The sequence below is a fragment of the Lagopus muta genome, chromosome 2 (assembly GCF_023343835.1).
Source record: "Lagopus muta isolate bLagMut1 chromosome 2, bLagMut1 primary, whole genome shotgun sequence".
Lineage (NCBI taxonomy): Eukaryota > Metazoa > Chordata > Aves > Galliformes > Phasianidae > Lagopus > Lagopus muta.
This window is the reverse complement of record NC_064434.1, coordinates 91340874-91350044: the sequence shown is the minus strand read 5'-3', so window position 1 is coordinate 91350044 and position 9171 is coordinate 91340874.

The following is a 9171-nucleotide window of genomic DNA, read 5'->3' as shown; positions in this document are numbered from 1 at the left end:
AATGCCTCGAAGATATTTTCAGTCTTTTCTCTTCAACTAGTAGTTGGTATTGCCAGGAATAGCAGGGTATTAATCAGTGTTAAATCATGATAATGGGCAGTATCACTACAGGGCTTAAACATTAAATACATGAGGTACTAAACAATCCCTAAGCTCTGCAGAGTGAGCTGAGAACAGGATAATAAATTCTAAGTCAATTGATTAGTCTTTAGTGGATCTAACTGTGGTCTGGACAGAATGTATTCAAAGTGGCTCTTGTATGTGTTAATGATAATTGTGATTTACTTCAATATAGGAGTTTTCATCACAAAGGCTCCCATGGCACTTCACTTTTCATAGTACAGTGTTGCTGAAACACAGCTGTCCCTGCAGTGGATGACGACAAATGAATAGTATAAAACACAGCAGTGGATGAATGGGAAACTTTGGCCCATGATGCTGGGGCAGGCTCGTGGTCTTAAGGAAAGCAGCATGGGAGTTTTAACTTTCACATGAGCTCTGGGTTTTAAGGGCACAGCTTAAAGACCCCTGCTCAATAAACTGCCTAGCAGTAAAATGCAGCTACCACAGAAGGATGAAGAACTTGCTCTGTTCTGCCAATATTTGAACCTTATGGTTCCAGGATGTCTGTTCAGACCTGAGGTTTAGACCACTAAAGTTATCCCCTCTGGCAGTAACTACACTGAACTTTAACAGACAACTTAAGGCTGAATAATTAAACAGTGGCATTGTGACCTTACTTTGTTTCATACCAGAAAATCTTGGTTTAAGAAAAACACACTTATTTCAGCAGGCATTTTTATTTCAGTGGCTCATCATTTTACAGGCAGTAGGTGTAAGAGAGAGAAACCACTCCAGAAAATCAGAGCTCAGAGCACTTTTGGGAATGAGTTAAGCTCTATTTTGCTAGTGTACCCTAACAGTGAAAATAACTCATTCTTTTACTTGTGTAGGTAATATTTCAAGATGGTCCATTATGATGTTATTTTTTCAGGAAATATCATGTGAGGTGAAAATATGTTTTTATGAAACTTTAGGTACAACAGAGCAAAAAAAAAAAAAAAAAAAAAAAAAACCCTTTGAACTCCAATTGTGGCTTACTGTGTGTTTATTTCTTGCACTTAATACTCTTGATTTTGCTTTTCTTTACAATACCTTCCATCATCTAATTGCTATCAAAATGATGTTACTCATTGGAAGAAAAGATTATGAAATGTTTAACTGGTTATGTTAAGAAAGTGTCTGGAGAAACTGCATCTGTCTTTATTATAATATGCTGTACAGCTTCTATCTTCACTACTAAGTAGAGAACATTCATTGTGACAACTGGCAAAACCAACTGTAATAAATAGTAGTATAATGACATGTGAGAATTGACAGTTACATATAAGTGGAGTGCAAAAGGTACTAAACAGATCAGGTAATTTCTGAAAAGAAGGAAACAGTAGAAATGAGAAAACATGAAGGAGTAAACCCCATCTTAAATTCTGTTCAGTTGTAGATAGTTTCTCTGACAGGTTTCAGTATAACTTCAACTGCTAACAAACTATTACAAATATTACATGTTCTGTAATACAATAGTATAGTATTATATTTTTATATATGATAGTATTTCATAACGTATACTTTAATGAAGGTGAATATCTACACTTTTTATGAAGTAGGACTTGGCTCTAGGTTTCAACAGCTGTTTGATTTTTGAGCAAGGAACTGCAAATAGAGATTCTCTTTTCTACTTTAAATTGTTCTGTAATAACTTTTTTTGTGAAACCATATCAGGTATATAAAAGTAACTACTGGTCACTATACTCAGGCGTATTGCTATATAGGTTACTCTTTTAGTTTTATACTTTGCATTTTGTTTAGATTGGTAAAGCTTGATCACTGTACTTCTAATGGTAAACATAAAACTGATTTAAGAGTAGTGGGAGTCATAAATTCCCTGTTCATGCTTTTTTTTTCTCTGTGGATTTACTGTCTAGGACAACATTATGTGGGGTGTGGGGGGGGGAACTTTATCATATTAGAAGTCATGCTTTTTATTTTCACTGCGTCATCTTTTACTGTGTTGGCTAAAACGAATGACTCTGTTTGATACAGTGAACAATGACTTCTTCAACTGGTAAGAAATATCTCAGCAGCTATGACAAAATCACTTTCTAGTACTATAGGAATTCGTAATTTTTCAGTGTGGTTTCTAAGTTATTAAGCGAACTGTAAATATTTTTAAGCCAGTACCCATTTTTATTTCTAATGTCTTAACTGGTTGGAGAAATTGATCTATGTATTTATTATTCCCCTTTGTGTGACATCTTCATGTGGCTCACAATACCTGTTTTCTGTAAGTGCTCCAGAGGTCAGTATGTGTTCATGAAAGCAACAACAGATTTTGGAATTTTCATGCAATTTGCAGTATGCATCTTGCTATGCTACTACTTAAAAAGGTACAGATATCCAGTCAATAAGCACAACTAACACTTTATGTCCTGCCATGCACCAGAAATTATAAATACTCTTTTTTTATCTTCCTGAAAAAGGAGTAGATTAATTATAAACAAATGAATCCACTTGCAAAAATGAGGGGGCATTTCATCCCCAATCCTTCCCAAAATGGCCTGAATGCATTATGGTTCCACAACTACGGTTTTAATAGTCTTACCAGTTATGAAGGTAATGTTCTGCTATTCTTTCTTCCTCAAAGGATAGTTTTTTTTAATTATCTGTACTGGTTGAAGCTGAGTTCTGAACTTTATTCTCCAGTAAATACTAGGTTCATTTATGGTATGAGCAAAAGGAAAATCTTATGTGCTTAACTGCTGGGTACTGGCTGAGAAAACATTCCATGTCGGCAGTGGGTCAGAAACAAATCCTTGCATTCTGAGCCCTCAGGCATAATGAGTGGAGTCCGTTGTTGTTTTGAATAGTGACCAGTCCAGCAAATGTGCATGGTTTTGAAGCAAAAGAATAGCACCCATATTGCTTTATTTCTGAATACGTGAACATCATCCTTGAATTCTCACATGGTCATACAGTACTAAAAATGGCTTTGCCCTGACACTTGATGGCTCTTACTGAGCATGAGCTGCGTACACCTGCTAAATCAAAAGGTATTTCGTGCAAAATTGCCTAGCCTCCTGACTTCATATTCTGCTCTTTTATCTTTTTGAAGCTGGTCTGTTCTGATTTTTATATTCCTTGCCCAGGACTTTACCTATTGCTGCCTCCAAGTCTGCGTTCTAAGCATATCAATGACTTCATCTTTCCTCACATCCTCTTATCCTCATTCACATTCTCTCTCGCAATCTCCATCTTCAATAGCTGATCCCGTTTATCCCATTGCAGCTCTCTCTGGGATTGATTCTATGCAGTGGCTTTTATTGTTCTCTTTCCTCAGAACCATAGAAATCTGAGATGGAAAAGGCTGATGAGGTCATCTTGTCCATTCACTTTGCCAATGTTGAATTGTTTCCTACAGTCTAATTTTAAAATTACTCATTCAGCTGGGCTTCCACCTCTTCTTTTAGAAGATTATTCCACAATATTAGGCTGTATATCACACCATTAGGAAGTTTTTCCTGAGAGTTATCTTGATTTTTTCCTTCCCGTGTTTCTGTTCCATTGTTCATAGCTACGTCCCGTTTGGTCACTCCAAACAATGTGTTTCACTCTTGTAGAACAGACATCTTTCAAAATCCACCTACTACTCCATTTTGAAGAAAATAACTAGTTATCTTGGTTATTTAATCCCCCACCCACAAGTAGTACAATGACTCTTTTTCTTTTGTTCCACAAAGAAAGGACATCCTTCTATTCCAGCTTGGTGCTATATGAGGCATCTGAAGGCAGGCATAATCTCTCAAAATTAAGTCCATACAAGAAAGGTTTTGCTGCATTTAAATCTGCTACATGCAGTCCTGCTTCTGAAAATATTTTTTACCAATGTAGCTCAAGCACAACATAAACTTTTGTAGACATTATAGTTTGAATGGGATAATGACTTTCTGTTCTAACCCTCTTTCATAAAAATTCATGCTGCTGTCAACATTTTGACAGTGTCCATTAATTCAGTTTAACCCTGCCAATTCCAGACAGAATTTTGATGTTCTGTACCAGAATTTTTTTTTTTTTTTTTTTTTTTTTTTTTTTTTTTTAGTACAGACATAAATGCTGCTTTGAATCTCAGGGATAGATAGCTGTTCTGGAGATATCTTAACGTGTCTCATTTGAAGTGCTTGAGGCTCTTTTGCTCTTTTCACACCCCACATTCATGTGTTCTGAACTGATATATTTCAGCTGTGACTTTTCAAAAGGACCTTGTACCTCTACGGATATTTAAATGAGTGGCTTTGTTGTCAAGTGAGCTCAACTGCTTGGGTTGAAGTCGTGTAAAATACAGCCCATTATTTAGAGGCCTAAGAAATATTTTTAAAAATCTAGAGTCTGCAGTGGAAATGAAGCACTTGGAAATTTGGCTACAAGGAGCTATGGGTATTTATTTCCCAGCTGTGTGTGGCATTTCTGCTCATGACTGAACTTGTACACGACATGTTGAGTTCACCCTCATATCTGCTTGTCAGCTTTTGTCAGCCTGATATGGACTGAACCTAACACGGTCTTGGAGAGGTCATTGTACCTGGTCCCTACAGTTATATAAAGGATGTCATAAGACAGAGGGCATATGTTGACGAAAACAATCACCTGCTGTTCACAAGTATTTGAGAATCTCTTGGACTCTTTTAAGCAAATAAATATTTTTGGGAAGAGCTTTTCTTAAGTGATTCCAAATCTGACAATTATCTCGGTAGGGTTGGCTCCACGGAGTCCTGTGGAGCATCAGCGATCTGGTCAGAATAGAAATAGACAGGCCATGAATAGTTTCTGTAGGAGGGAAATGAGAGGGATGATTTAGATGAGCTCACCACTTAAGAAGCATATGGGCAGGCTGGAAAGTACATAAGCAGCATGGGCATGGCTCTCTGGGACACAATTACAGCAGGATATAAGATGTGGCAAGTGGAAGTATAGTTATACCAGAACTGAGATGTAGTGGGGTTTCTCCCCCTCCACAAAAAGTGGAGTCAGACTCTGCAGTCTGAAGTCACTCACTGCTCTGTTTGAGCTTCAGACATGTGGCCTTGTGTGTAGTGCCCTGGCTCTGTTTTTGCAATCACTGGTTCTGCAGCTTGTGGAAGGTTATTTTTGGCAGTCCCTCTCTTGCCCCTTTCCTTGCACTCTCCCTCTGGCTGCAGCTGCAATTGTTCCTGCTGTCTCAGAGTACCTGGGGAGACCATGGAGGAATCTGATCTCTTAGCTGTGTACCCAGATCACTTGCTATTCCTCTCTTATGAAGTGCAATTACCCAAGCTCTGTGGTTTCCTCTGCTTTACTCTCTGTTCGGTCAGTGTGTTTATTCTGCGCAGAGCGGGAGCAAGACACCCCTCTGAGGCTCTCTTACCAGCCAACTGAAATGGCTGACGTGATGGAGGCACTTTCACTTCCACTTCTAAGTGCATAAATTGATGATCTCTCTTTGTGTTGTCTCTTCCTATCGCACCGCACGCTGCTCTACTGGGAGACCTTATCTTTTTAAATAACTGTTGTACTATTGTTCATTGTTACCTGACTGTGGATTTCTTCATGAAAAACAATGAAACACTTTACTTGGGTGTAAGGGAATCATTTGTAGTTAGAGTGCTACTTCTGAAAAAATGATGTATGTATTAAATCTGAGTTCCTTCAGCTAATCTATGGGATACAGAAGTTTAGAGGCAAGGATCATCTCTTAGCGACATCAAGAAAATCTTGCTTTTCCCTAAAGAAAAAACTAATAGCTCCCTAGCAACATTCTCAATAAAATTTCTCTCGCGGGGGGGGAGGTGGTTTTGCATTTTGCTTTTATTTTTTTTCCCCTGGAAACTTGCCTTGGATAGCTTACTGCTCAGTGATAAGCGTTGTAAGAGATCCCACAAATATTTGCAGGATTCATTCATGCTGTTAGTTGATGTCACTAATTTTTCTTTATGTTCCGTTTCAATTTTAAGTAAAGCTGTTGTTTCTGATTTTTTTTTTTTTTTTGGCATCTCCTGTGCATCAGAGAGTTGCAGTTAGGTTGGCACTTAAATATGTAGACAACATTGTATTAGTATTAGTAGTTCTTAAATATTTAGAACTACTTCTTTCCTATCCTCTTCATTTCCTTCTATGCCTATCTCACAGAATAAAATATATCCCCATCATTTTCTTTCTTTCATGCAGTTTCAGAATTACTGACCCACACAGAGTACGTATAGAAAGTATAAAGATGACAGGAGAAATGCCTGAATAAATATGCTCTTTTACATAGCAAACTTTTGGCTCAAGAAGAGGTAACTCAAAGCATAAAGTGAATTAAAAGTAGATTAATGAAAAGAAGTTGAGCAGTGAAGACCTATATTCTACCATTATAGCTTCTGTCACATTAGTCAGAGCAGGTAGCTTTTTGCTTTCCATTTTTTGTTTTTGAAATAAGTATTTCTTACCTACTTTAAAAGAGGAGCCATTTTGTTAACTGGTTAACCAGGAGCTAGCCACTAAGTGCTGCCGATGCTGGGATTCACTGGCTAGAGCAAAAATGCTGGAAATGGGCTTCAGTACACTGGAACAGTTTTGTTAAGGCAGTTCATATTCATGAGGAAGGACGTGAGCTTTATTCCTGAGCATGTATCTACTGAATGACCTGTGTATATAAGATTGGTTAAGGTTGAGATTAATTTTAGCAATAATGCTCTGCAGTCAACTTGCATTGGCCTTTTGCTTAGTGGTGCTTGGAGCTCAGTTATTCTTGGAGAAGATCATATCATACAGGATGGCTATTAGGGTGTCACAGATAAATATGAGCTTGTCCTCTATGCCCCCTGTCCATCTACATCACTCACAGGTTGCATATTGCTGAAATTTACTGGATTTGGGTTGCCTTCAGATTCAGGTACAGCTCACATCTGCTCTGAATGTTTTCAGAGCCTGCCTGCATAGTCTTGCAAAATACAGTGATATTCAGGCTGATTCTGAGCAGCCATCCTCACTCTCATCCAGAATGTTTCAAAAGTGACTAATGCCTGCCAGTGTCTTTCCTTTCTTGGATTACTGACTCAAAGCACTTGTAAAGGGCTGGATTTTCAGAAAGGGCTGAACATCTGCGCTTGGGCTCACACTTTATTCTAGTTGCTTGGAGCTGGAAGGCATGCAGCGACCCATCACTTCTAAGGAAAAGCCACGCTGAAGGGGTGGATCAAAGCTGCATAATTGCATGTACTTCGGAAACAGAACAGGAGGAATCATGGAATGGCTTAGGTTGGAAACGACCATATGGATAATCTGGTTCTAGCCCACTACTGTGGGCAAGATTGCCTCCCCCCCACACCTCAGGCTGCCCATGGCCCCATCTAACCTGGCCTGGAGCACCTACAGGGATGGGGCACCACAACTTCTCCAGGCAGCTGGGCCAGTGTCAGGTTTGACCCAGCCATCCTAGAATGTGGGCCAGCTCCAGCTGCATCATGACACATGGACATGTGAGTGGATCCATGTCTTGTGCTCTTAGGAGTCTCCTATATATAACAGCTTTCAGTCACACAGCACAGAGTCTTTTCAACTTTGGATTATTGCTTCTGCAGACACAAACAATTTTCTTTTGAAATATATGCTCATTTAGTTCTCAGTGCCCACCTACTGAATTCCCAGGCTCTGGATTCCAGGTTTCCTCACCCTGTCAGGGAATCCAGTAGTAATTTATGTAGCAGGCCCAAGGTCTGGCTCAAAAGCTGTGCTGTCTGTGCCAATGCAGTTGCAACATTTTTTCACATTAAAATATTTAATAGGTTTGAGTATGGACGTGAACCCTTATGGAGTGCTACTCTGGAACATATTTCCTATATTTTCATTCACGCTGGTTGTTTCTCAAGTTTCTTGTGCATTTCTAACATTGTAGAATTCAGTTACGTATAATTATATTTATTTCCTGAACCCAGGGGTCACTGCAGAATCTAAGATTGATGCAAGATACTGAAGTAAGGATTAAGAACCACTTTCAAAGATGCATGAGGAATCTGGCAGCTTGCCAGCCCCCAGGATAATGGAGTTGCTACAACCTCTGTCAAAATCAGTGGTTTAGGAAGGAACTAGAGACACAGGTAGCACATGTGTAGTGTGGATTTAAGAGTAGGGTGAGGAAGTGAAGGGATATGGGAATTATTTGAGTGGTTATTTTGGAGAACTGAAGGTATGGTAGCAAGGGCAGCCATAGAGGATGTGAGAATGGAGCTAAGGTTATCACAGCAGGGGTTATAAGACAAAAACCCACAGGAAACAAGGTTTCATTAGCTCTACTGCTTGCTGAACAAGTTGTTTTAATTAAGCTTCCCTTCCATTTCTAAAGGGAAAATGGAGGAAGAATAAAAAAAAGGAAAGGGAAAAACCTGAAAAAATAAAAACCGTGGAACAGCATTTCACATATGTATATATTCTTTTCTCAACTGCTGCACCACTCCCTTTCACCCTAGGAACACCGTTAGTTATTCAAATATTCTTTTTCTTTAAATCAATTTGTAATAGTCACCTGTGTGACCTGCTGGGGCTCCCTCCAGTTATGGCTAAGCATTTTTAAATGTGATGCCATAGACTCATGGTCATGTCCAATAAATAGGAAGTCTAGAGGTAAAGCCTTTTCAACTCTATGATAATTTTCCTATTTATCTTGGTGGGGCTGGTGTTTCAGTCTTTGCGTCAGACAAGTGGTTAGATATAATTAACATCTGTCCATAAGTTAGAGTTGCTTGGGTCAGGGGCATAACTAAAAGAAAATTGATCAGCAGGAATTTGCCAAATCTGATCTATTTTTATTTTTTTTTTTCCAGAGAACATTTGTCTTTTTCAAGAGAAGTGGAAGAAAAGGCAAGCAAGAAAGTATGGAAGGGAAAGTGAGCTAAAGAAAGCAAGGTAACAAACAATTAGGCAAGAAAGAAGGAAAGAAAGAGATGGTTTAAAAAAAAAAAAAAAAAAAAGCATGTAAGGAGCAAGAAAATCCATAAAATATATAATAAAGCCACATGGAAAAAGAATACATTTGATTTCCTGCATCTCTCTGAATTATGTTTCAGTAAATGTACAGCACACGTACTGTGTTTAAAGCAGATC